Raw genomic sequence first — 23419 nt, forward strand, 5'->3', positions numbered from 1 at the left:
AGAGCAGGGTCTGTTGCCCCAGACACCGTGTGGTTCATCCGAGAGCTGCTTGCTATGGGGCTGGAAGGGCCCACGATTTCACTTCCCTGGCTGGAACCTCCCGCTGGTAGGTAGGCCCTGGCCTTTCCCCTAACCCGGCTGGCCATGGCTATTGAGCTAGATGACAGCGTTTGGGTCACTTCCCATCCTTCTGCGTGCTCCACACCCCAGAGCAGAGGAGGCCGGGGTGCCACGTCAGGGAAGGTTAGCGTCAGGGCCGGCTTTGATGTGTCTGAGCCAGCACACCATCTGCCATGCCCACCAGAACTTACATAATCCCTCGGCCGGCTGCCCGTTCTTAGAAAACGGGGCAGGCAGGACCAGCGGGGAGTAGAGGACTAGGGTTTTCTTCTCTGCACTGTATTCCCTGGCAGCCCTCACCTCCCCAGCCCGGTGTTCATTCTCTGAGTTGCTCCCACACCATCCGGTGCCCGAGACATGAATGCAGGGTCAGAGCAAGACCGAGGTTGGGTGGGGACGTGGCGGGCCTCGAGGGCTGCTTGCTGCCTGGCCTCGCAGACCTCGGGGGCCTCCGGCAGGCTGTTTGCTGACAGCACCTGGCCCGCAGCTCCCCAGCCCCTTGCTCGTTCCTCTGCTGAGCTCTGATGGGGTGGGGCCAGGGGGGCAGCTCACGCTTCCGGGAAGCAAGGGCAGACCCTCCCGCAGTTGCTACAGAGACGTTCCCCTTCCCACATTTTGTCATGTAGTGAGCATTTTTAATATATCTAAGTAACAGCCACATAATGCTATCCACTTATTTCCAAGACCCAAGATCCAGTCCTGTCTTTCTTAGTTGCTAGCTGTGTGATCTCGGCCAGGTTTCTTTGACATTGTTGGTCTTTGTTTCCTCATCTGTGAAATGAGAATGATAAAGCCTGCTTCACGTAGCTCTCTTGAGGACTGAATCAGATAATAAGGCATGGCAGAGGACAGAGAAAGCATCCAATAAATGGTAGTTGTCATCCTTGGTTTCCATTTCCATTCTCTCTCTCTCTCTTTTTTTTTTTTCCTAAGAAAATGATACAGAATGACCAACTCTGGTCCATTCTAGGAATGCAAGGTTGGTTCAAAATCCATTAGTATTAATAACATATGCCAAATTAATATCATATACCATCTTTATGAATCTAAGGAAACAAAATCATATGATTAGCTCTATAAATGCTGAAAAGCCTTGGTCAGAATTCACCACCCATTCATCATATAAACACTCAAGAAACCAGCAACTTAAGGGATTCTTTTTTGCATGAGAAAATATATACACACCCTAGTCCTAAAGCCAGTATCTTCTCTAATGGGAAAACACTAAAGGCATTTCCATTGAGATCACTAGTGAAGCACGGGCACCCATCATCTCTTCTATTCAACACTGTGCTAGAAGCATTAGCCAATGTGATTAAATGAGAAATCACCTAGAGGCATAAAAGTGGGTAAAGACGAAGTAAAACTATCCCTACCAGATGTTAAAACCATACTGGAGCACCTGCATAATTAAAGCTGTGGCACAAATGTGCGAAGTGTCAGGCCAGTCAAACGTAATAGAAAAGTCCAGAATGAGGCCCAGTGCGTAGAGAAATCCAGCATACGACAAAGATCGTGTGACGGCCTACTGGGACAAGGCCAGACTTTGAAATAACTAGTGATGGGACAACTGGGTAGTCATTTGGAAAAAGGTAAACTTTGATCCGCATTTCGTACCATAGAGAAGAAAAAAAAAAAAAACAAAACTCCAAATGGATTAGAGATCCAGATGTAAAGAGTGACACCATACAAAACAGAGGGTGAATTCCTCTTTAACACTGGGGTAGGAAAGGCATTCTCACTAGGATTCAGGATCTAGAGGCAACAAAATAAAAGAACGATCGCTTTTATCATATAAATATTAAAGAAAAAAATTTTTTGACAATAAAGCACCCAAAACTAGTCGAAAGACAAAATATGTGACCAACCAGGAGGAAATGTTTGTAACGTATACCTCAGACAAAAAAACCCTAATATCCCAGTAGAGAAAGCACTCTAAAATATTGAGGAACAAAGGCCCAAAAACCTGATAAAAAGATAAAGGCGGGGGAAAAAAAAGACATGAATAGATAATTCACAAGATAAGATAATAAAACAATGACCCTTAAACACATGAAAACATTAAAACTCATAGTTAGAAAAACGCAGACTAGGGGCGCCTGGGTGGCTCGGTCGGTTAAGCGTCCGACTTCGGCTCAGGTCATGATCTCACGGTTCGTGGGTTTGAGCCCCGCTGCGGGCTTTGTGCTGACAGCTCGGAGCCTGGAGCCTGTTTCAGATTCTGTGTCTCCCACTCTCTCTGCCCCTCCCCTGTTCATGCTCTGTGTCTCTCTGTCTCAAAAATAAATAAACATTAAAAAAAAAAATTAAAAAAAAAAAAAAAAGAAAAACGCAGACTAAAACGCAACCCTGAGATCCCACTTCCCACTTTGTAAGACTGGAAAACATTAAAAGTTATGACCACACCTTGTGTTGGAATCACATTGGCACATGTTCCTGCCTGGAACTGCTCATTGGTGCAAGCCTTCGGGTATGTAATCTGACGATATTTAACAACCGCACGTGCATCCTGTATTTTTTTGGCCCAACCACCTTCTAGAAATCTTCCCTTCAGGGCACATGGACGGCTCAGTCGGTCGAGCATCTGACTCTTGATTTCGGCTCAGGTCATGATCTTGCGGTTGTGAGTTCAGACTCCACATCGGGCTCTGCACTGACGGTGGATCCTGCGTGGAATTCTCTTCCCCTCCCTCCCTTCTCTCTCTCTCCGTCTCTCTCTCTCTCTCTCTCAAAATAAATAAACTTAAAAAAAATAGAAATCTTCCCTTCAGGTACACCTTTATCAATACAAAAATACATACGCACGTTGTTTGTCATTGCAAAATATTGGAAATCACCGGAGTGCCCCGGTGGAGGCCTTGAGTCAGCTACGGGACAAGCACGTGCTGGGCACCGAGGCAGCTACGAAAAATGATAGCATTCTTCGGGGACTGATAGGGTGTGACTTCCCGGACTATGGAGAAGCAAAGGAAGCACAAGGTAGTATCTGTAGGATGCTACCTTTCACATAAGAAAGAAGTGGGTGCGAGACCAGGCCAGATCCGCCCCTGCCTTCTCATTGTGTTTTCATGGCTATTTGAATACTTTCCGCTTCCCCATGCGTGCTCGTAGGTCCAAGCAGTGAGCGCCGCGTGGGGGGACAGCTTCCCGTGCTGCTCCCAGGGAAGATGGAGAGGGCAGGACCCACAGGTGCTGTCCCTGCCCTGGCTTCCTGTGGTCCTGAGTGCATCCCGTCGGCCCCCTCCCTCGGACTCGATTTCCCCTTCTGTAAAATGGGGGCTAATGAATCCCACACCGCTTGCCTCGCAGAGAGGAGGTGGGGTCATCACAGTTCATGTGTGTGCAAAGGGTTCTGCACGTTATTTATTATTTACCCCCGGGGTCCACAGGTTGATCTTTGGGCCTCAGATAAGCCTTGGATCCTCCCTTTCCATTCCCTTGCCACACACACGCATGCACACACACAGGCACATACACACACACACACACACACACACACACACACACACCTCCATTCTATGCAGAGCCGCAGAACATGCTGAGGTGGCTGCTTAGTTGGCTTTCACCTTGATTAGTGAGGGTCCCACCCGCACGCACTCCATCTGTGTGCCAGGTGTAGTGTAGGCCCTCTGCGGCCCCCGCCTCCCTCCCGCTCTGGGTCTGTTCTCTTGCCCCCATCAGCCAGTTTGCACATGCTGTCTCATTTCGTCCTTTTAATGACTCTGCGAAGAAGGTCTTAGAGGACCAAACCGGGGCTCAGGGAAGTGACATGACCCACCCCAGCCTTCCAGCAATTATGTCAGAGCCTAGTCTGGGTGTTCCCCTAGTCTGGACTCCGCATTCCGTGTTCCTTCCGGGAACCCACTCTGCATCCACTGCCCAGGCTGGGAGCAGGTCTTCCCCCTGTGAACGTCCCTGGATGTCCCCGTGAGAGCTGGCTGCGCAGTGATGATGTCTGAAGTGATTACGTGGTGACGCTCGGGAGCACCGGAGCCGCTTTGCCAAAGGCAGAAGCCCCACCGGGGTGACAATGGTCTCAGTAAAGAGCTGATGTGCAGAACTGGGCTCTTCCTACCGGCCTGTCCCGGCCAGCACGCCAGCCTTGTCTCTCCAGCCTGTGCCATTTTAAGGGTTGGTCCAAGAGGGTGCATGCTCACGTGGGTACATGAGGAGGAACATTGGCAGCCCCAGGGGCACCTTGTCTGCATGCCTCGGGCCCCTGCAGGTCGGGCATAGTCTGAGGGGAAGGCGCCGAGGCAGGCCTAAGCCTCCACAGAGAGGGAGGGGGCCTCGGGCAGGCAGTGGAGGGCATAATTGCCGGAAGGTCATGCTCCGAGCCCTGAGAACTCTGCTTACCAGTCAATAAGTCGTTTATTACACCCTTGACAGCGTCCTCCTCTGCCTCCGCCCTGAGCCCTGTGCAGTTTGCAGAGGGAAGGGCCTGGCCAGCTCAGGGTCTGGCCTCTCCAGGGAGAGGGGCCGCTGGAAGCCTGAAGTAACTCCCCCACCTCTCCAGCATGGCCCACTGGACCAGAGTGCTCACCCAAGCCCCTGGCGGTGGTGGGGGAGGGGGTTGCGGATCTCTGCTGAAAAGAGCTGGCTGAACAAGTTCCCAGGAGCTTGAGCCTGTCCACCTCACTGCCCTGGACTTCATTTCCAAGGCTTCTCCTAGGGAACCCTAGTGCTTGTGGGGGAGGGCCAGCCTTCAGAGCTTCGCAGAAACCACAGCCCGGCAGACCTCGCGAAGGGGCCCGTGAGGGCCGTTTCTGGCTCTCCCGCCCACCACATGCCAAGGTGGTGCCCATTATTGCTCACAGGCGAGGAGCACTTCGAGCAAAGAGCACCTTCGGTGGAAATCTGAGCTTCTTCACAGCCCAGGAGGTCCTCAGGGTGAGTGTTTTCACTTCCCTCTTACAGGTGGGGGAACTGAGGCAGAGAGAGAGAGAGAGGGATGGCTTGCCCGAGTTATTGGGTGCTGCTTTGTGGCTGGCTGATTTTTCACCCTTACCAGGCCCTCTCTGCCCTTGCACGGCTGAGAAAGGTTAAGAAAAGAATCATTTGAGACTATTCTAGATTGCCTTTCCAGGACACCCTGTCGTACCTGCAGGTATTACCTCCAGGGAACTCAGCAGGAGTTGAGAGGGGCTGTTGGGGCTTTAGGTCTGACTGGTCCGAGAGGCTAAGGGTGTTTACCTGTTCAGGGCCTGGGGGAGCTGGTGGTCCCAGAATAGGCAGCGCCCCCCACCTCCACCGGCCTCTAGCCCTCCTGGCTACACCACCTCCAAAGAAGGAAATCAAGCTGGAGGAAGATTGAGCCAGTGACCGCTTTCAGTGGTCTGTACAGAGTGACCTGGTGAGCTAGCTTGCTTCTGGGAAGAAATGTTGCAGAGACAGCCAGCCGCCTTCTCTCTGCCCATTTTGCCCTCCCTGCCACATCAGGCCTCTGAGTCTGGGTACCTGGGCCACCTGTCCCCTCCCCGGAATATGTCACACCCTTCCCATGGATGCTCACCATGGGTGAACAGCTGGAAACAGCTTGCAAAGGGAAATTCCGGATCCCACTAAACTCCGAATTCCATGGCCTTCTCTGGCACCACTCTGTCTGGCCTTCGATGGGCTTCCTGGTGTGGGAAGAAGCTCCCCGGGTGTGTCACGGGTCTCGGCCATGGCTGGGACACACGGGTTGCTTCTGTGAAGAGCAGCAAACAGCACCTGGGGGGAGGGGAGGACAGTAGGCTTGACCGCAGCAAGCAGGCGCGCTCCACAGTGGAGTCATTGTCCCACGTCACCCTCTTGGGAGCGGAGATGCCACATCAGAGCACACCACTGCCTCTTGCTAAGCCTCGGTTTCCCCGTTTGTTAAGTGAGGGGTTTGAACCTGTGAACTCTGAGGCCCTTGAAAGCTTTCAGCTGCACATTTTCTAACCTCCCCCCCACCACCCTTAGCCCAGCAGCCTGTAGAATTTCCTGAGGTCCCAAGAGGGCAGTTGTGACACTGGCTCTTTCCCAGCACATCCTGTCTAGCCAGGACCCTGTCAACAGAGGGGCTGATGAGAGATTTGGCCCTGTAGCTGCAGGGGTGCGTGGTCCCCATGTCTGTAGGCATGCCTCCACACAGAGTGCCCCCCTCAACCCACTGAACTCGGCACAGCTGGCTCCTCCCTGTCATCCTGGTCTTAGCCCCGCTGTCCCTTCCTCAGAGAGCCCTTCCCTGATCCCCTTCCCCTTTTACTTTGCTTCTAGCACCTACTGCCACCTGGGATGATCAAACGAGCACGGACTCCCACGCTAGCTGGTTTATTATCTGTACTCTCCAGCATGTAAAGTCCACGCAGGCAGGCCACATATGTCACCCTCACCCGGTAATATACCTGCAGGCCTGGAACAGTGCCTGGCACAGAGTGGGCCCTTGGTGAACAGGGGCTCGGTGAATGAATACGCAGGGTCGTGTGTGTGAATCTCCTAGGGTTTTTTCAGAATTCACATGTCTGGCCTTCACCCCTGGCAGTTCGTACTCAGGGAGTCTGGGCATACGAATTTTGACGTTTCAGACGCACACCCCTTGTTGAGAAGAGACCTGCTCGGTGGTATGATGGGATCACCTCTGCCTGGGTCCCCCCACCCTGAGATTCTGACTTAATTGGTCTTAGGGTCTGCCCTGGGCACTGGGAATCTTAAAAGCACCCCAGGTGATCCTGTTTTGCTGCTAAGGATCCAATCCTCTCCAAGGCCTTTCTGGTCCAAAGTTCTGTCATTCTTGGAAAGCCCTGCAAGTTTAAACCACTCTGTGTCCCGCATGGCAAACCCAAACCTCCAGTGGGGGGGAACCTCCTTGCCCTACCCTCCTGCACAGATAAAGAAAGCGATGCCCCGTTCGACCCTCACAGGCAGACAGGCAGGGGTGTGCCCAGGGCCCCGTGGCCCTTCTCCTCCAGCGACTCCCCAGGAGCGCTGGTGGCTCTGTGCACAGCCCAGCAGCACCTCCTTTTCCTGGCAAGAGGGCTGAGCTGTGTTGGAACCTGTCTCTTCCCCTCCCTTGGTAGCACACAGCTTTAAATAAGATCTTCATTTACCAGAAGTTCACACCACAGCTTATGTGTTATATGAGAAGCAGCAAGCTTGTGCTCGTGGGGAAGTGCACTGAGATGCAGTGAGGGGGGCACGGGGAAGAGGGGGGCGCTGGAGGAGAAGCGGCTGCAGGGGGCGTGCCAGAGGAAGGAGGGACCAGTGGAATCCGAGCTGGCGTCCTGCCCCGGCCCTGGTAGTGCCATGCTCCTCTGGGCTCAGCGCGTGGCGGGTGGGGGAGGTGCCCCCACTCTGCCGGCTGACCTCATGGCTGCTGGAAGGCTCGGAGCTGGGTGGGAGTGTGAGGTCACCAGCAGCTCTGCCAGCGGGGGGGTGGGCCCTCCACTGTGCTGCTCCGGGTCATTTGCATGTTGTCAGTTGCTGTTGCTGTTGACCTGTTAGTTGCCTCCTGCCCCGCCTTGGAGGCTGTGATAAGGGAGGGATTCGGTGGCCATGGACAGATGCTTCTCCTCCCCCGCGGTGTCCTGCCTCTGTTCTTTCTTTTTGATGGCATCAACATCAATAAACCAGTTCCAGTTGTCCAGGACTCTACAGGTTCCAAGGTGTCGTCCTGCACTCCCCCCAGCCGCTCTGTGAGGTGGGTGTGATTACGTCGCTTGTGAGCGAAGAAACTGAGGCTCGGGAGCGCTGAGTACCTCGTAAAGGCTCCCGTGGCAGAGCAGCGATCTCGCGCTGAGATTTCTCTTGGCTCCGCCTACACCTGGTGGGGGACTGGAGGGCAGGTCACCGTCACATCTCTGTGTGCCCTGCAGTATTTTTACTCCAGCGGTATTTGTGCTGGTGACCTGAAAGCCGAGAGATCAGAGACGGAGTATCCGAGTGCCTGTGACCTTGAGCAAGGCTGCTTCCCTCTTGGGGCCTCAGTTTCCCCAAAGATAAACCAAAAGAGTTGGATTAGGTGGTCTTTCGGGAAGGTGCTACCTCTTAGCTGCCCCTTGCAGGTTTCCGAGTGCGCCCTAGCATTGAGAAGCTGGGGAAGAGGGTCTTACAGTGGTCCCGTCACGGGATCCGTGGTACAAGGCCGAAGTGCATGTAATAAATATTGAGCCGACAAATGCTAAGCCGCATCCCCAGCCTCTGAATAAATAAAAAGTTGCCCAGAATAACAGCCCGGAAAATGCTGGGGCTCCAGCCAGCGCTCACCTTCACCCCTCCCGCTGGCCATGGCTTTGTGTGCCTCCTCCTCGCACTGTCTCCCCTCCCCCTCCCGTCCACTGTCCATCACTCACTCCAGCCCCAGAGGCAGGCACTGTCCCAGACTGGCCTTAGTTCATGGCTCTGTGGATGACAGCTGGAGCTCACACCAGCCAGACCCTCATGCAGCCACCTCATGCAGGGTGGGGCTGGGGGGTGTGCTTTTAATCCCTAGTGCCAGCCAGAAGTCTTTCCTTCTTTGTGGGATCCTCCCTAGCATTGCCAGCCCCCTCCCTGGGAGATGAACTAGCCAACTCCAGCAAGAAGTCTTCTACTCTGATTGCTCCTGGCTGAGGCTAGCAGGAAATTAGGGCCCGGGATGCATAGGTGGCCCCAGGATGTTCCGGGATCCATTGGTCACACTTAGTGATAGTGCTTTGATGTGTATATGAGGGTGTATTTCCTGTCTCTTTGCGTTACAGCTCAGCATTTATAGGAGCAGAGACCCAACTGTCAGGTCAAACATAAAATCACAGATTGTCAGAGCTCTCTCTCTTTTCATAGACAAGGAAATTGAGGCCCCAGGTGAGCATGTGGGGGGTGAGGAACACTTTCCCAGGGTCACACAGCTAGAAAGTGGCAGAGCCACTAGATTTGAATGAACATCTAGGGCCTGTGCCCTTGACCCCCACTGTCAGTGCTCTCCTCCCAAGGCCTTTGTTGGAGCCCCACAGATGACCCGTCATCCTTGGGATTCAGTCTAGCCCCAGAGGAGAAGTCCAAGCCTGGGAGAACGAGGCTCCTTGGTGCTATTCTTGGTTTATGGACCACCCTGGGAAGACAGTGCCCCATCAGAAAACTTTTCTGCTTCGTGAAAGGGACCACTGTCACGTCATGGGGTTTCACTGAGAGTGTAGGGGCCAGTCCCAAGAAGCAGAGCCCCTCTGTGGCCTTGCAGGCCCCCAAGCTGTGTGAGAGGCGAGCGGCAGCCTCCTGGCATAGAAGGCTCTCAGCACCAGGCAGAACACAGCCCCCCTTTCCGTGGCCCTTTTTAGTCTTCACGGACCATGTCTCCATGGAGGGTTCCAGTAGTTCAGTGGTGGTTTTAGCCCCCATCCTACAGGTGAGAGCACCAAAGCACAGCTGGTCAGGGAACTCGGCCCGGGTCTGAGGGCTAAGGCCACGGCCCAGCCAGCTCAGGTCTGGCTGGGAACCTGAGGGGGAGTTCAGCTCAGCCCTCCTCTCCTGTTGTCTCCTGAAGGTCCCAGGGCCAGCCTGAACTGGCCTGGAGCCTTGGTATCTAGACCCCCTCCGGGGCAGGGCCAGATTCCGTTGGTCCTCAGGCTCTGCAGGCCCAGAACAGACCACCCTATCCCCCTCCTCCCCAGCACCCAGGGCAGGTCCCCTCCTCCCCTCTGGCTGCCGCAAAAGCAAATGCCGGGGCCTCCTTGCAGGACTCCTGCCCTGTTGCTGCTGCCTCTGACATCCCGCCCCAGAAGATAAGGATCCTGTCTGGCGCCTGAGTGCTTTTTTTCCTCCTTCTTTCCGAATCTGTTCCCTGATTATCTGCAGACAGCCCCTCACTGGGGGGCCACCAGGGAGAGGGCCCAGCTCACAGAGAAAGACAGGAGGGGGTGGTGCCCAGGAGGCCTGTAGCCACCAATAGGCCCTCCTGGCCAGACCCCCGCCCCCTCACCCCCTGCACGCATCTGGGGGCCTGACGGCCATTTACTAAGCCCTCACTCTAGCCTGAGCCCTCAGCTTAGCAGAGAGCTGAAGGCTAATATCTCTGGGTGGACTGACCCACTTTAGTGGGAAGAGGGGTATGTGGACGGAGTGGGCCAGAGGGTGGGGTCGCTTCCGTGGTCAGCGTTCCTCAGCATAGGGCCTGGATGGTGCCCAGAGGGGATGTGGTAGCGGCTACAGCCAGCCAGACAGCCACATCCTGTGGGAGACGCTGGCCCTTCCCAGGCCAGACAGGGGCTGAGGACACTTAGGGACAGAAGAGGGAGGGTGCTCAAGGGCTCCTAGAGCCTCTCCCCCAGCTCTGGGGACTGGTCTCAAGAGATGGCCAGGGCTGGCAGGGCCTCCTGGCTTCAACCAGGAAATGAGGGGTGACTCCCCATCACCTGGGCCTAGGACCTGGCTCCATGGTAGAACCCCAGCCTTAGACTGCCAGGGCCACCCCTAGAGAGCAGCGAGTCACATTCAGGCAATGTACACAGAGAGGGAGACCTGTTCAGAGCAAGAAGGGATCATGCCCCTGTCGCCCGCTGGCAAGTTGGATGCTCTTCCGTTTCCCAGGGGTCAGGAGTCTGCATCACGGGTCCACTGCACTGGGAGTTGGGAGCCCTAGATTCAGGTCAGTGTGTTAACGCTAACATGCTGTGTGACCTTGAGCAAGTTCCTTTTCCTCTCTGGGCCTTACACTCTTCAGCTGTAAACTGGGGAGGCAGCCCACGTGGGATGAGGACATACGGCCTCGTGTTGGAGGTAATATTCTGGCTTGGAGTAGGTGCCCCATAAAAACGATCATGTCCAGCCATGAGCAGGGACCTCAGGACTGGCAAAGCCCGCTGCAGGAGCCTGGGTGGCGGTCTGTCAGGAGGCTGGGGATCAGCCATTTCCCTCCATGAGTCTTTTTGCCCGTGCAGGCTTTGGAAAAGGCCCTACATCTTCCCTGCTCCCAAGCTCCGCTCGCCATCCCCTCCCCCAGCCCCCTAAAACCATTTGGGGGAAGGGAAGCCATGCGAGATCATTTTTTATGGCTTCCTGGCCCCGGAGCCAGAGGGCTGAGGATTGGGTGGTGTGGGCTGAATTCCTGAGCCTCCCCGTCCGGAGCCTTCAGCTCGTAAATATGAAGCCCGGGGCTGAGAGGATCTGGCCGTTAAGCTGTCAGCAGAGCGCCCACTTAGAAAGTCATAATGTGGTTCTCGGAGCTCCTCAGAGCTGGGCCCAGGGCTCTCCCACCCTACCCTGACGGCTGTGGGGCTCCCTCTGCCTGGGCCCCCCGCTTGAGCCACCAGTCACCCGTGCTTCCTCCTGCTGCCACCCTTAGCTGTGCCTTGGTTTCTTCTATGTGCAAGGACCCTTCTCTCTTGGTCACCAAGACTGGCGCTTATGTGGACAAGCTCTGGCAGCAGAAGGGGTCAGTTGTCACCTTTCCCACTCCTTAGCCGTGTGTCCTTAGGCACGTCAGCCCATCTGACACCCCCCTTCAACCTCAGAATGGAATTAGTAGCAATCTACTCCCATAGCACCTGTTGCCGTGAAGTTGAAATGACGTTATGTTGAGAGGGGAGGTATCACTCGGTGGTTAGGGGGCTCTGGAGTTTGGGAGCCTGGATTCAAAACTCAGTTGCACCCCTCTCTGACCAAAGGGCCTTGGGTGATCATTTTACCTCTGGTGGCCCCCGTTCTCCCGTCTGTAAAGCGGCGCCCATACAGCATCTGTCTCGGGGTCGGTGTCTCCGTCCTCAGCTTGTGGCCTCTATGGGGTCGGGAAGGGACGGCTTTATTGGGAGCAGGAATGGTCTTTATTAGGGCTCCTCCTTAAGTTCTCCCCCCGGCCCCAGTCTTGAGAAATGTTTAATGCTTACCTTAAGGCAAGTAAAAACAAATGCCTGTCCATTTCCCTCATTTGTGGTGAGCTGGGTGGGTCTGGGGAGGAGGGACGGTCACCTGAGCTGGGGGAGAGGGAGTGAGGTGGGAGCAGCCCCACTGGGCAGGTAATTGGGGACGGAGGGGCCTCCTCTGTCTTCCCACAGTGGGTGGGAGAGAAGGCGGCTTCTGTGTCACTTCATTAAACTCCACCACAAATAGCCCGACTGCCTAAAACTCCCTGAGGCAGAAATCGGGGGGGCCATTCAGCAATGAAAGAAATAAATAGGAGTGTGATCATTAAAAATAAGACAGACCCGGTCGCCCTGCTCCAGGTGGAAACACCGGTCTCCCAGCGATCTGGAGCCCCAGGAAGGCATTGCTGACTGCACACAGGGGTCGACCATTCTGGAAAGTGCCTGCTGCTCCCGTAGGGGACGTGACAGCCAGGACGCTGGCACACAGGCTTGGTTATGGCCCGGGGCGGGGGGGGGGGGGGGGGGGGGGGGGGGGGGGGGGGGGGGGAGACCTGTTCCTGGGCGGCTTCCCGAGAGATGTTCTTGTCTTCCCGAAGCTTCCACCGACTGCAGGCTTTTCTGCTCACACTCACTCTTGTCCTCTCTCCTCCGCACTTGCCTTGACCTTGCTCCACGAGTTCTGTCCCCCCTCCCATTCCATCTACAGTCTCCTGCAGGGCCTACTGGGCCCAGACTTAGAAACTGAGGCCCGATAACTCCTGGCTAACTTCCCCGCCGCTGAGCCGCCCTGGATGGCGGATGGCGGATGGTGGATGGTAGGGGAGAGGGTGGGTTCAGGTTTGAGTGGCTGGTCCTCCTCCGGCCACCATAAACCTGCCCTCTGTCCCCCGGGGTGGGGAGGGGCCTCTGACCCAGGAGAAGCTGGCTTCTCACCATCTCTCACCTCACAGACACCTCATAGTCTGGGGTTTATAAGGCAGCAGATAACTTTGCGGGGAGCGGGGTGAGTTTTGGCAGCGGCCCTGGGAAGAGGCAACCTCTTCCGAACCTGAGGTCAACAGAGACCTCTCCCCATGGGGAAAGGGCTCCTGAAGCAGCAGGACGGCTCAGGCCCAAGGGGTGAGTGAGGCTGGCAGTAGCCATCTCATTTGCAGGGGGGGGTGGGAAAAGGGACGGCTGGGGAGCGGGCTGTGGTTCCTCGTCGTGCTGAGCAGTCGGGAGTTCCCCACGTGTGTCACTGGGCAGATCGCTTCACCTTGTGCCCCGTTTCCCCCTTCCCAGCAGCACGTACCTCAAAGGAGGTCGGAGGAGCCCCAGGAAGTTCAGCCCAGGGCCGGGAGGCTGGAAGTGCTCAGAAGTGCACCCCATGTCCCTCCCAGTGCCTGCAGGCTAGCAGTATTTGGGGCTACGCTAGACAGGGCCCAGCCAAGACAACCAACTCTGTCACCCCTCCTGCCACCCTGCCCCGTTCTCTGTTCAGCAGCACAAGAGCAGAGAGTTTCCCCAGGTGGGCAGTGGGCAGCAGGCTTCCCCTGGGCCATGAGTGACAGCCAGTGCCGGAGGGTTCCTGGTGAGTCTGAAGTCCCGATTTCTCAGGGCAGCTACATAGGCCTCTCTCCCGCTTCTCCACACGCACCCTGTACATGTAAACCTCTGGGCCTGCCCTCGGGGAGCTCTCTGCTCCACGGGGGAGATTGGCCTTGGCCTTGAGGGAAAATAAGCAGGTATCCTATGTGGGGTGCTGGGAGGCGGGAACAGCTGGGCTGTAGGAGCTTCAGGCTGGTGCAGGAGGGCGGCACATTGGATGTCGAGCCAGCCTCCCCTCCTCTCCCCACCCCTGTGCTGTGGTTTCTCCCCTCCGCCAAAAAGCTCTGCCTCCGAAACAGCCCCAGAGATCGTAAGCCACGCTTCTCATGTGCCAACCTGCTCCACACCCCCGAGTGGCACTATTGCTCTCCTGCCATGTGGCCCGCTCCGTTTTGGGACAACTTGGGCAGCTGTCGGTCAAGCCTAAATCTGTCTCCTCTGGCTTCCACCCGCTGGCCCTGGGCCAGCCACTTGCCGCTATGGTTCCTCTGCTAACATAACCTGCTGAGCCTTGAATTCCCCTTTCCCCGGGACCCAAATAGCCCCAGTGAGGAAGGAAGCTCCCAGGGCATGGCCAGTGGTCCCAGACATTGAGGCACTGCGTGTGGCCTGCCTCTGGTAGGCTCCAGTGTGGGCACAGGGCCAGCATGGAGGGTGTGGGTGGTGAGGCTTGGAAGGGCCAGCTTTATCCCTCGCCCTGCTTTCTGCTTCCTCTGACTCCAGCCTCCCAAGGGGCCCATGCATTGCTTCCCGTTAGGCTCACGGCAAGCAGAGGCCAGCAGCAATGATTTCCTCCCTGCCCAGCAGATGCCTGCCTTCTCTCTGACCCGAGCAGATAGATACCCACCCCATTCCTGCCCTCCCATCTGCCCCCCATTCCTCCTCCTACTACGTGGTCTCATTTCTAGGAGATCGGGGCGGGGGGTGGGGGGTGGGGGGTGATGGGGGCAAAGGCAAGCGGAAGGCATATTTGATATTTCTGGCCATCCTTGTCTAGCCTGAGAATGCTTGTGACTGAGAAATCAGAAGAAAGTTCCTTTGATGGCCCTTAGAAGTAAGAGGAGGCAGGTTCTTTGGTACCAGTCCCCAAGAGCCAAAGACAACTTTGGTAGGGATTCCTGCCTGGAGGGGGATTCAGGCAGGCCTGCTAAGCTTCTTTTCATTTAACAGCCTGGGAGTCCATGATTCCCTGATTTTCTTGCTTTGGGGCTTGATATTTCTAAGTTGGTTTTTTTTTTTTTTTTTTTTTTTTTAACGTGTATTTATTCTTTGAGAGAGAGAGAGAGAGAGAGAGAGCACAAGCAGGGGAGGGGCAGAGAGAGGGAGACACAGAATCGGAAGTAGGTCCCAGGCTCCGAGCTGTCATCACAGAGCCCGACGCGGAGCTCAAACTGATGAACCGCGAGATCGTGACCTGAGCCAAAGTCAGACACTTAACTGACTGAGCCACCCGGGCGCCGGGTGGGGGGGGGGGGGGGTTGATATTTCTGAGTTAGTCGTCACAGGAGCGAGCCTCCACGTCTGCGAGTTCCATGCGCTCTCCGCGTATCGATCCCATGCATCCCGAAAGCCTCCTCAGGCAGGGAATTCTGTCCCCAGCTTCCAGAGAAGCCGGGTGCCCAGCTGGGGTTTCACACTCTGCCAGCACACCTCCAGACCCCACACCATAATCCCTGCATTGCTGCCATGCTTGCATTATGCCTGGCTGCCTTCTGTGGTGCCCAGAGCCTGTTTCTTGAGATTCGGTTCCCTGTCACGGGCTTCAGCCAGAGGAGAGGTTGCCCAAGCATCCTTGAGAAGCCTGGTGGGCCACACGTGCCCAAAGGACCCCCTAGAGAGACCACAACTGCAGCAGGGGCCCCCTGCAGACATCCTAGACATTGCCTCGGCTTGTTGCAAAGGCCCCCTCCACCACCCCAGGTTGGTACTGCAGCTCAGCCTTCTGGAATCAGAGGCTCGCGTCAGGGAGCCTGGTGGCCGGCCATGTCCCAAGGTCAGTGCTGGCTCCGGTGGCCCTCGGTCTGTTCGAGGAATGGGCCAGAGGCCACAGCAAGCACGCGAACCCGAGGGCTGAGGGCCGCCCTTGGGAATGACCTTGCTGTCCTCCCCCACGCTGAGTGCTGCCCAGGTAGCCCTGGATTAGCTGAGTAGGGGGAAGGCGCGCAGGGGAATGTGCTATCAGGCATACTAGCTTTTTGTCCCTGGGAGCACGGCCTGGACTTGAACAGCAACAGTAGTAATGGGCACCAAGACACGAGGCTCGCCTTCTTCTCGGCCTGGCGGTGCACCAGGAGATCCGTGTCTTTAAATCACAGGCTGTCAGAGCCGGAAGGAGCCTTCTATCCCCGTGGCCCAAGTCGAGGCCCCAAGCCTGTAAGTGCCGCCCAAGGACACGGGATCATTATGGTGCTCCTGGGCCATTCGAGTGGGTTAAGGCCAGGTTCACCTTAATAATAAACCGCCAACAATGGGGATAATAACAGCCCAGGCCCCTGCCCTGTTATCTCGCACACCACCTCAGATGAGATTACAGCCCAGAGAGGATGCGGGGCTGGCCCGGAGCCACGGAACGAGGAGGTGAGACTTCCCCGGGGGTCCCCGGCTCCTAGTGAAACGCTCACCAGTGGCCTGGTGCTCCAGGAGGCCACCCCGAGGAGCTCCCTGAAGTGACAGGCATGTTCCCTACCCGCACTGTTCAGCCCTGGCAGCATTGGCTGCATGTGGCTGTTGAGCACTGGAAAGATGGCTATGCAACTAAGGACCTGAATTTTTCATTCTAATTAATTAAAGATTAAACAGCTAGTGGCGGCCGTGTCGGATGGCGCGGCTCTGGAGGTTCTGGGAAGATGCCATCCGTTGTGTGTCTAGTACGGCATCAGCATCCGCCGGGGAGTTAGTCCCCTCTCTCCTCCCCACAGGGGCTCCTCGGACACCACTCCCCACCCCACCCGACCTGGATGGCCAGGGCAGGGGGACCAGAGAGGCCAGGGCAGGCCAGAAGTCTGTCTGCTTGACTCAGGAAGGCCCTCTACAACACAGAGGAAAACCGCAGCTGCGGCCCTGGGGGTCGGGGACGGTGGTGGCTGCTCGCTCTTAAGATCTTAAAATCTCCCCCCTGCCTCGTCATAGTGGCAACATATCGAGTGCTAACTGAGCAGCAGACGCCGTGCGAAGGGCCTGACGTTTCACGCTACTTTAGCCGAGCGTGGTTCTCTCCATTTTGTAGTGGAGGGTGCCGGGCCCAGAGAGGTGAAGCAACCAGCCAGAGGTCACACAGCTAGCGTGCAACAGCACCAGCATCCGTACCCAGGTTTGTCTGTCTCCAGAGTCCATGCCCTTTCCCAACCCCCCGTGGCCCCATTTTTTTTTTTTTTTTTTTTTTTTTTTTTTTTTTACCCTCCACTATTCTTCTGTGGCCAGCCCTGGGCCGGGCAGCTCTGGGGACACGGACTTGTACGGTGCCGGGTCCCTGTCCTTCAAGTCTCCTTCACGCATCACTCCCTGTACAGAAGTGGTAAGGGATGCCCCGAGCTGTGTGAGCTCCAGCCTCCACAGGGTGTGCAGGGGCTGTTGCCAGCCTGGGCGGCCAGAGCCCCCAGGGAGACGGTGGCTTCCCACCCTGGGGCCACTCAGCCATTATGACTGCGCCCTAAACCTGGATGCCGAGGTTTGTATCGTAGTCTCTTAACAGGACACCCAGCACCCAGCAGTTTTCTGGCATCGCAGAAGGCTTGCAGCAAATATCTGTTGCATGAACATTCTCTAGCGTTCTGTCTTCGGTGAGCCAGGCCGCAGGATCACGTCTCATTTTTCAGGGGAGTGGACGGAGACTTAGAGGAGCCTCAAGACTCGGCCTCGGTCATGCCCTTGCTCAGGGCAAAGCAGGAGGGCTCCCCGGCTCTCCCAACGCTCCTCCAGGTCTCTTGCGCGCGCTCCCGCGGCTGCTTTCCTAGGATAACCAGGGAGCAGGTGGAAGGAAAGCTCTCTCAGCTTGCGTAGAGAGGCGAGTCATAAATATAATAACATCCAGGAGGGGGAGACGAGGGAAGAGGGGAGGCGGATGCTGAGAGCAAGGATGTCCGCTTCCGAGAACCCATGTTCTCCGGACCCACTGTGAGCAAGGACCCTGCAGGTCACTGAAACTGCTCCGAGAGGGAGAGAGGGAGAGAGAGGGAGAGAGCGTATGCATGTGCGTGCACGCGTGCCCCGCGTCCTGCTGGCGTGGCAGCACGCATCTGTGGGTGATCACGGCACATAGACCGTCTCCAGCTCTCTCTGCGCCCCCCCCCCAACCCGCTTCCCAGTTCTCCGGCAGCCAGATGTCTCCCAGATGTTTCTCACTTCCTGCCTGGCTCCGTGCAGTGCGTGTGTGTGTTTATTTTGGACAGCCCACTAAATAATAACCATTTTAAGAAAAGCTTTTCATAACCCCGTTCCCACGGCGAGTCAGAGTTCAGGAAATAATCCCAACTCTATTCACTATTGTCCCCAGGCTCTCTTCTGTCTGACCTCTGCTCCCCCCACCCTCGGGGACCACTTTTGAAAAGATTTCTTTTTATTCTACGTGACGTGTCCTCTCTTTGTGACGCTGGCTCTCTGGGAAGCTGAGGCTGGGCATTTCTGAAGACTGTAGGGAAGCTGGGGCTCAGAGCACGGAGCCCCTTAGAGCTCTGCTACTCAAAGCGTGGTCCCCAGACCAGCATCACCTGAGAGCTTGTTAAGCATGTGAAGTCTCAGCCCTGCCCCAGACCTCCTGAATCACAGTCTACATTGCAACAAGCTCCAAGGTGATTCATACCAACTTCAAGTTTGAGAAGTGCTAGTCTGGGCTCAGCTCTGTCTTGTTGGTGGGTAGCAGGAGGTGACTCGGGTAGGATGGGGGCCCTGCCATCAGGAGATCCCAGGTAGGGCCTAGTGGTATAGACTAGGAAGCCCTGAGCCCCCGGCGCCTAGAGCCTAGACTTCCCGTCTGGGTGGGCCGGGGGAAGAGACAGCCGAAGTCCAGCTGGCCCCTGGGTGGGGAGCTGAGGGGACAAATTGGTCTTGAGGCTGTCATCCCACCCCCGGCAGCCAGTAGCATGACCACTGCCTGGTAAAGAGGGCTGGGCCAGCCCTACTGTCTGCTTCTTGGGTTCCTGTTCATCCCTGCCCACCCGCCGTGGCCTCTGGAGCTTGGCCTGGCTCCCTCCATCCCCGGCTGATCTGGGTTCTTTAACTGGGTACCCAGAGTTTGTGTTCTCTTGTCTCTACGTTGACCCAGCTTGCAGTCCTGCCTCCTATGATTGTAGATCCTGGCTGGCTTCACGGGAGACCTGTGATTGCTCCATAAACTGTCCAGTCCTCTCTGTGTGCCCGGTGTTTCTGTCTCCCCTTCACTCCATCTCTCAGCGACGGTCTGTGGAAGGCATGGCCTGCCTGGCTCGGGGTGGAAGAGGTGGATGCCCTGAGAGGTTGGGACCCAGGCTTGGGCTCAACTTCAGGTTAACTGGTGGCTTAAGTGGGGGCAACAAGATTCCCGCCTTCGGAAGGTTGAAGAAAAATTCAGCCCCAGGCCAGGAGACCACCAGCTGTCAAAGGCTGCCCGTCGAGCAAGGACATGAATGCCTTCCTGGCCAAGATGGGGTTGCAGGGAGGGGGGCTACAGGCTTCGAGAGGTGAGATTCTGAGGGAGTGAGGATGAGGAGAGGCCCAAGCAAGGGGGAGACCCCAGGGCAAGACCCCCCGGAGGTTCCTTAGGGATGGGTCCGAGGGCATGAGGTGAGTCCCTCATGGGATGGGGCTCAGGATGATATTGGGGCCCTCCCTGAGGAGGTGGGACCCGGGTGAGGACCGCCCTTGCGGGCACTCTGGCTCCTTCGCCGTGGAAGGTGACCAAATCGTGTGTCAGAGTAGGTGCACATTATACATCGGCTGTCAGTGGATGAGTGTCCAGGTGACTGAGTGGATGGAGGGGGGGGGGAGGGGACGAGTGCATGGGTGGATGGATGGATGGATGGACGGACGGACGGACAGACGGACGGATGGATGGGTGGAAGGATCGTCCTAACATTCTATACTGGCTGAAACCTCTCACACCCACCATGCCTTTGCTCCCACACTTGCCGTCTGCGGGAGAAAAGCCATGAGTATTTCTCCACGAGACTAAGACCCAGACCCAGAGAGTTGCAGCCGACCTGCCAGCGGTCTCCCACGAAGAGCGCTTCTTTAGCACCCCTGCCTCCTAGTGCCCCGCCGCGGAGGGGGGCTGGGCACCAAGTCATCCACCCTCCCCGGCCCATTCCCCGACCCTGCAGGCAGTCCACAGCCCGCCTCATCATGCCCCTGCGGCTCACAGGACGCGGGCGCCAGCACGGCCAGCCCCTTCCGTCCCCAGACTCCAGCACGAATCAAATGAGAAAGTCAGTGGCCCTGATTGTCCACCAGAGGCATGTCCGGGCCCAGCAACGCTGTCCAGGAAGCTCGTCGCTTGTATTGAGCATGTATTGAGCACCAGCTGTTTGTCAGTGGCTCCTCAAGACAATAAAGGATAGTGAACGGTTTCTGCTGCAAAGGTGCCCACGGTGTCTGAGAACAAAGCGGTCGCGCAGAGGTAGCAAGCAGCGGCTCGGGCTGTGGTGCGGACGTCCCCAGAACATCAGGGTAGGCTTCTTGGAGCAGGTGCTGCTGGAGCTGGGCCTGAAGGGAGGGTCGGGGCCCATGGAGAAGGCACCGTTCGATCCGGCCAGCTGCTCGAGCAGGCCCCCACCACCCCAGCCCAGTAACATGCTGGAGAGGAGAGGTGAATGGGCAGGCCAGGCTTGTTTCTTTTCTCTGCCACTGAGCGCTCTACTCTTGGATGAGCTCCCAGACGGGGCACTGTCAGCCGGGGGCCTCCCCCTCTGAGCTCCCCAGACCTGTCCCTGTGCACTGTTGATCTGAGACCGGGTCTTCCTTGCCTCTGCGCCCCCAGCCCCCCGGGCCCTGGCAAGGATATAAGCAATGACCATACTCCTCAGACTGGAACCTGCGCGTGGTTGGGAATTCTGTGCCGTATGGGTCTATGAGAAACCGGCAGCAAGTTCCAGACATCAGACAGAGTGCCTTAGGAAACACGTGCTTTCTTCGGTCTGCCCTGGTGTCTGTTGCCAGGGGGGTAAAGCTCCCCAGTGATTTGGGGTGTTACTTGTGTTCCAGGAGACCCTCTCAAGGCCTCGGAAGAGGAGAGAGGACAGGGAATGTCACATCTGCCTTTGGCGAGCTGCCGAGTCCCTCCTCCTGTGTGCTTTTATCTTTCTCCTCTGTGTAACAAGGGGGGGGGACTCGTGACCCCCGCCCAGAGTCCCTCTTTTAGTGCTGCCCTGCCAGGTGTGTGATACCTCGGGGAAGGAGATGCTGGCTTCACCCTGGGGACCTTCCGAGGGCCCCAGCCCCTGGACCAGCTCTCATCTCCTGGTGGCACAGCCTCTGAGCAGGGGACAGTCAGGCCCCCCCCCCCCCACCCTCCCAGGCAGGCAGCCTTACCTCTGGCCTCAGCAGCGCTTACCCAAGCAGGAACGCCCTGGGAGGCTGCAGCCAGAGAGGAGGGAGGAAGACAAGGAGGGAGGCAGTACAGACAGTGTGGAGAGAACAGTCCCGGAGCAGGAGAAGGCCCTCCACTGCCCGGGTTCCTCTTGGGACCTGCACATCCTCACTCTCATCCAGGAGGGATGGGCCGTTGGGAGGCCCGCCCTCCGCTTCTTCCCCTGAGTTGGCACTTTTTTTTTTCTCTGGGTGTTAAACTCAGCTCTTCCTTTTTCTCCCATTCCCTACTGCCTGTTAAATAATTTAAATATTTGGGCCTAAAGGGCTTCAATTATCCTTTAATTTACATTAGTAATTTATGTATTAGGCAGAATGGACACGCGGTTAGTGTAACAGCCCCCAGAAGACCAGCTAGTATCTGCTGCACTTGATGTTCTTAAGAATCTCATCATTTTCCTTTGCAGCCCAAGGTCTTTGTTTTAAAAGTGGTTCCTGTGCCTGTACATTCACACAGCCCCATGCACGGGGTCATGTGTGCCCAGGGGAGGATGCCTGAACTCACGGTGAACACTGACGTGCACCCACTTACAAGCACGTACACCGAGGCAGAGGACACGGGCGACACACACGCACACACATACACTCACACAGCAAGATGTAAAGCCCACACCTCATTGGCCTACAATCTCCAACCCCACTGTCCACCCTTCCTTATTCCTACGGGCAGTGGTTTGTATTTGCATATGTTTGTATTTGCATCGGCTGGCCAGGTGGTCCCAAATATAGCTCCTTCTGGCAAAGAGGTGGGTGGGCTCCAGCTGGCGTTCAGGTGGACCGTTCTGGGCACTAGTTTTCCATCCCTCGTGCGCAGCCCCACGTGGGTGCCTGACCGAGCCCGGGGTTGAACACACACATGAGACCAAGATCGTGGCCACGTCTCCACCCCACTCACACACCATGGGCTGGCACCAGCAGCAGACTCCTACGAGTCTCTGGTAGAGACTGGGCTGCCCACCCAGTCTTGGCAACAGAGCCTTACAGCCTGGGCACGACAGACTGAAGCTAGGCTGCCCCGAAGCTAGGCTGCCAAAGGGAACCCATTAGGGATTGCCAGCTCCCTGCTGCCCCTCCAATCCTGGCCCAGCTGCCCCAATGCCAGCTTGTAAGGGCGGGGGCTTTCCGGGAGCGGGGGGGGGGGGGGGGGGACAGTAATGACCGAAAACAGTGTTCCTTCGGGTGAGTGTTGTATTTCCGAGCTTGTCAGCTGAGATGGGGCCCTAGCCCTGTGGGAACGTACCTTGCGGCTCTGTGCTGAGACCGTGCTTTCCAGGCAAGCCGCTTTGGATCCAGAACCGTCCTGGAGGTTGTGGCTTCCAAGCTGTCGTCCCTAGCTCTAGGAGAGCCCCCAGCATGGCCCCTCCCTCCCATCACTTCCCACTTGTCCCCTACAGCCCCCAAAGCACAAGTTGGCTAGGGGACAGGTGGCCCTCTGTGCAGTGCAGCCTCCAGTTGGTGGGAGCAAGCCCATTACACAGAGGGAAAACCAAGACTGCCTCTTAGGTCACGGGATAGCACTTAGAGAACCCCCCCAGAAAAGTCCCTCATAGGGCACTGGCCATGCATCCCAGTGCCCGTGGGGCCTTTTGGAGCCCCGATTTCTCTCTTCCTGCCCTGGTGCTCAGACTGTTGCCCTGCTACCTGGGCTGGGGTGGGGATATGGTTCTCTTCCCTGAGCACATGTCGGGCTCAGGACAACAGCCCATGGGAGCCAGGTGGAAAACGTGTGGGCCACAGGTGCCCATCTCCTGCCCCCTCAGGAGGCTCCCGTAGCACAAGCACTCCCCCACTGCTGAGCAGGGCAGGGGCACTGGGAGCCCGGGGTACACTGGGCCTGGGTCCCCCGGCCGCTGAAGGCCTCCTACTTGTGGGGGCCCCGGCTCCCAGCTCCTGTTCCCAGAATGCCTTTAATGTGGGGGCAGTGCCAGTGGGTCAGACGCCAGAGCCCCTTCGACTTGGCCCTCAGGACAACCCTGACCTTCCAGCTGCTCTATCCAAACAGGATGCTCCCCGCCTTAGGTGGTATGTTTCCCGGTCCTCCTGGGGATTCCCACCATTGCCTTTCTCCCGGCCTTGGCCTCTCTCTCCCTCATCTGTCTGGTCTGGCTTGGGTGCTTGGGTGCTTCCCAAGTCCCAGCTTAATTCCTGCCTCTCCGGGAAGCCTTCCCTGATAACCCTGGCCTCCCTAGTCCTGTAGCCTGTAGCTCAAAATGCAGGGCAGTAATGGCAAAAACGATTCATCTCCGGTGGCTGATTTGAAAGCCAGAGGGTGACCGCCTGATATGTGACATTCAGAAGACTTCTAGGGCCGCATCTGGCCTCAACTGTAAAGGTGGCCTCAGTTAGGAACGTCTGCT

General features: G+C 56.8%; 1 protein-coding gene and 1 long non-coding RNA gene across 3 annotated transcripts in view; both read left to right on the top strand.

Annotated features, from left to right (window-relative positions):
* UNC5B (unc-5 netrin receptor B) overlaps positions 1-23419 on the top strand; it is an 83205-nt gene that overhangs the window by 11986 nt on the left and 47800 nt on the right. The window lies entirely within an intron of this gene.
* Positions 2837-6578, top strand: LOC123577375. The gene is made up of 2 exons (XR_006701822.1): positions 2837-5010; positions 6364-6578. It is a non-coding gene; the product is annotated as an uncharacterized LOC123577375 (long non-coding RNA).

This window comes from Leopardus geoffroyi, chromosome D2, assembly GCF_018350155.1.
Source record: "Leopardus geoffroyi isolate Oge1 chromosome D2, O.geoffroyi_Oge1_pat1.0, whole genome shotgun sequence".
NCBI classification, from domain to species: domain Eukaryota; kingdom Metazoa; phylum Chordata; class Mammalia; order Carnivora; family Felidae; genus Leopardus; species Leopardus geoffroyi.